Below are 4,534 nucleotides of genomic sequence, written 5' to 3' on the forward strand. Positions count from 1 at the left end.
TGTGAGAGTGCAAAAATTGCGTTGCAATGATAAGATCTTTATTCACGCGATCAACAAACTGTCTGTCATCTGCTCAGTGCTCATCATGCTGCAACCTTTCATGTGATGGAATAGATTTAAATATAATGCTTTAAACGATACTTTTCATGATGTGTTAATCTCGATAGCTGTAATAGTAAAAACGTAGTCAAAGTTTTCGAGAGAGTTCATGTAATAATAGCTATTTCATATGCAAGCATGTCAGCCAATCACAGCAGTGGGCGTTTGCATTGCAGTCTCACAGCAGACACGCCCCTTAAAACGGAGCGTTCAGATCTGAAGCTGAAATCAGGCTTGGAAAAATGGCTTTTATTTATAAATTATTACAATTTTTGATGTAAAAATCATACTAACATTATAAGGGCACCCCAGGCAACATTATAAAATAATAAAACAATCCAGTTCATGACCCCTTTAAAGACTCCGTTTGTCAATTATTTATTTCTAAAGAAACACGACAATGTATAAAAGGCTCCATTACCTTGTATCTTACGTTATGGCCCCGTAGAAGCAGTTTTTGTAAAAATAGGCTAACGATTGCGTCATAACCACGCGACTCTCTGTTGCACAGTAGAGAAATTACCGTATAGACAGGAGGAGAAGCTCGCAGGCAGTCGGGGGGACGTGGAGGCATGAAGTCCGATAAAGTCAAGGGAGAAGCTCATAGAGAGTCATTGTAACGAGGACGCTGAGGCTGAGTGATAATCCATGTGCGGAAGTTTATTAAAGACAGTTTCCACAAACAAATACGATAAGGCAGGCAGAGGGTCAAAACCAAGGCAGCAGTCAGATCTTTCAACATACCAAGGGGAATTCCAAAAGGCAAGAGTGAGTAGGCAGGCAGAATCATACACAGTAGACAGGCAGGGTAAACAGGAAATAACGCTTGGTAAGGCAGGTAAACTGGCAATACTTCGCAATGAGTACAAGTATGGTCTCTGGTTAAATAGCAGTCAAACAGGAAATGAGTGCAGAAGAAGCAGAGGGAGTGGAACACAGTCAGTACTCAGGTGAGGGCTCCCTCTGCTGGTTTGGCATTACAGTCATAAAGTTGCTCCTGCTCCTAGCTCATGGACAGCTCCTACTCACGCTCTCCGTCTCTGCAAGATTCGGAAGGGAATCATTCAGATTTCTCTTGGCACAGCTACTAGAAGACTTACAACTGTCAGACAGGTTGCTCACGTCACATCTACGTCGTCAAGCTCGGTTTGAGTCTGCGCAGTACACTCAGCCATCAGGAAGAGAGTGCTTCTAATTGACTTCACTTTTCTCCGTTGAAGTCTATGGGGTCGCTGTGTCCATTTCTTTTACTGTCTATGGGGCCAGGCCAACCACAGCTACTACGTGCATGGTTTGGCAACGGCTCTGGGTTTGGCATGACAGAAATCACGCAAAGTGCGCTCCCTTAATAATTCCTAAAAAGCTGACATCTCAGTTCATCGCGATCTCACAAAGCTCCACTATTATCAATGAAGCTGAATGCACAATATATCTTTCATAATGTCAACACACATTTGCCAGCATGCAGAATTCATCACTGAACAAAAACTCAATTTTGGATTCTATCTTAAATGCATCTCATTGGCCATTGTGTTCAAGAAATCAAAACATATGTCTGTGATTGGCTACCTTGCTCAACGCTGCAAACGTTATAAATAGAAACTCGTTCTGGCCTGTAAATCGTTTTTATTTAGTTTTAGTTATTCTTGTTGCTTTTGTGTAACATATGAATAACAATTTATTTGTTTTTAGATGTTTTATTTTTAGATATTTCTATTTTGCGGGAGTCCCGCGAATCGTTTAATTGTCCCGCAACCCGCACACACACACGAGTACCTTACGCCCGCACTCGGCCATCAAATCTAGTCCCGCGCCGCACTGTCGCGTACGGGTCCCGCGGGAGTGCAGGTCTCTACATCCATCGACTGAACAGCATTTTCTCTACATGTTTCCGTTTTGTTGTTGCTCGATCAGCAGCAATGTTGTCTGGGGTTGGGCAAAAGGAGGGACAGTGGGCAGTGCTCAGGGTGGGACTGAAGGTGGTGACTGAATAGTTCTGACATCACATTTTTACGGAAGTCACAATGGCCGTGAAAAAGCTACTTTATGCAGGCCAGGGCCGGACTGGCCATCTGGCAGACCGCGCACTTTCCCGGTGGGCCGATGTGCTTTTTGGGCTGATACATCTAAAAAAAAAAATAAAAAAAAATAATATATATAATTTTTTTGTCTAAACCAGTGGTTCTCAATTCCAGTCCTCGGGACCCGCTGCCAGGGCCGGCGATTGCTATGGGCGAACTAGGCGGTTGCCTAGGGCGACAAATGTGTTGGGGGCGCGGGCGCCCTCTAGGGTCACCGTTACGTTACGTTAAGTTTGGCAAGTGCGCAGCTGCTGGCGCGTTGATGAAGAAAATGAAGCGGTCTAATAAACCCTCCAGTGCACAGGGACAAAAACGGAGAAAGGAAGAAGATAAAAGGAAAGCCCAGTATAGAGGTAAATCTTCTCATCTCAGCCATTAAGGTGTTAAATGAAATAAATTTGCTTAGTATTTGTCACGAACCACACACGAAGGAACGAGAAAGATCCAAATGCAGTTTAGTATTTAATGGGGAATTCCAAAAGCATAATCCAGTCCAGGCATAAGTCGTCATCAAATCCATCCAAAGAACAAGAAACATAAACCAGGAAACTACAGGGAACAGAAGTGGTGAGATAAAATACAAGGACTCCGTGACACATACTAAAACAGACAGGGTTATATACACAGGGAATTGACAATGCTAATGGGGAACAGGCTGGGTGCAATGATCAGTGATAAGGGACAGCTGAGTGCAATGAAAAGACAAGGATCATGGGGGATGTAGTTCAAGAGTGTGATGGACACCGTGGGGAAGGAGGACATCTAGTGGTGACCCAAGGAACATAATCCAGACACTGTGACAGTATTGTGCATCATCACCTAATATTGAACGTTTCATTGCTGTCACTAAGCTATCACTAGCTAGCTAGTCACTTTGCTAGTTTGCTACGTATTACTAGCAAACGTAACTTCACTAATAAGTTATGTAAATGACATTTGACATTTACATGGATGTAAATGTCAAAAGACCAGTATTTCGGATAACGTATGCATGCTAGTTATGAAAAGAACAGTTGCTCTCTACTCTAACAGTTACATTCATTATAACTAGCAGGCTCATACACACAGTAATTATGCTGATAGTGGTGTTGACGTGGTGTTCACCCTTCTGTACAGTTCCCCTCTAGGAATATACTAAAATATGTTGTTGTTTTTTTAATTGGCCATGACCAGATGCACTCAGGCAATATTTGCAGAGGCCGGCACCTGCTGGAGAAAGGACACCTGATCCTTCATGTTCTCCTCTCTCTGAACTTTGTAAGTACAACTAGTACTATTGTTGCTGTTTTTGTTATTGTTATTATTATTAGCAATTATTACTTTTATAATCACATCACATTAATACTACTAATTGTAATCAGTAGTATTATTTAGCCTTGTAGCAGCCTAATAGATTAGTAATAATAGTAGTGGTGGTAGTAATTGTAATTTATCTACTACAAGTTATATGGTCAGAGATAAAATGTATTTGTACAATGCAACTATGTGGTAGGATGATAGAAATGACCAAATGCAACTGTGTAACGAACAGCATGGATGAACTCTGTGTTTAAATACATACAGCTGCAGGAGTAGGGACATCCAGTAGTAGTATTTCAGGGACCAGTGACACACAGGCCAGGAACACACAGTCTGCATCAAGTGAGTCTGTTTAATAGTATTTATTCAAGCCACATCCATACTTTAAAGTTTAAAGTACAATAGAAAAAGGTTAGCATGTATTAAAATACAATAGCTTGTTTTCTTAAAGAAGTTCAACCACATTCATCATTTCACTCACTGCTTGTCTGGCTATACAATATGCTTGTATAGAGGTGAAGGTGAAGGGACACCCAGGACCACATCAAGCACTCAGGGCACCAGTGAAAGACAGACGACTGAGACCAGGGACACGCAGCCTGAAGGAAGTTAGTCCTTTGAATAACTAATTCAAGTTACAACCATCTGACAATATGTACTAGAAGATAATGAAAACACATGGAAATCACAATAACATCCCATCCCTATGAATCTAATTTCAACCACAGTTTTAGTAATTTTCACTAATTTAATTTAACACCACTGATCTGGCTGTTGCAGGTGAAGGGGCCACATCTAGCATTCCAGGCACCAGTGAAACACAGACCACTGAGACCAGGGATACTCAGCCTGAAGCAAGTAAGACCCTTGAATACCGTTTATTCAACCACAATTTAAAACTTCAGTGACTTGTTTCCAAGTAAACATTGACATTCCTCATTAATTAATCTCAAACACTACTGGTCTATTATACTCTATATGCTGGTCTATAGTATAGTAATGTATAGCTTAAGCACAGCATAGTAATTATGTATATTTTTTATATATTTACCGTC

General features: G+C 41.3%; 1 long non-coding RNA gene across 1 annotated transcript; it reads left to right on the forward strand.

Annotated features, from left to right (window-relative positions):
• The first annotated feature begins 2,406 nt into the window (after positions 1–2,406).
• LOC307169402 lies at positions 2,407–4,221 on the forward strand. The gene is made up of 4 exons (XR_013823113.1): positions 2,407–2,533; positions 3,354–3,437; positions 3,744–3,821; positions 3,995–4,221. It is a non-coding gene; the product is annotated as an uncharacterized lncRNA (long non-coding RNA).
• Positions 4,222–4,534: the final 313 nt, after the last annotated feature.

Source organism: Squalius cephalus (genome assembly GCF_949319135.1).
Source record: "Squalius cephalus genome assembly, chromosome: 13".
NCBI classification, from domain to species: domain Eukaryota; kingdom Metazoa; phylum Chordata; class Actinopteri; order Cypriniformes; family Leuciscidae; genus Squalius; species Squalius cephalus.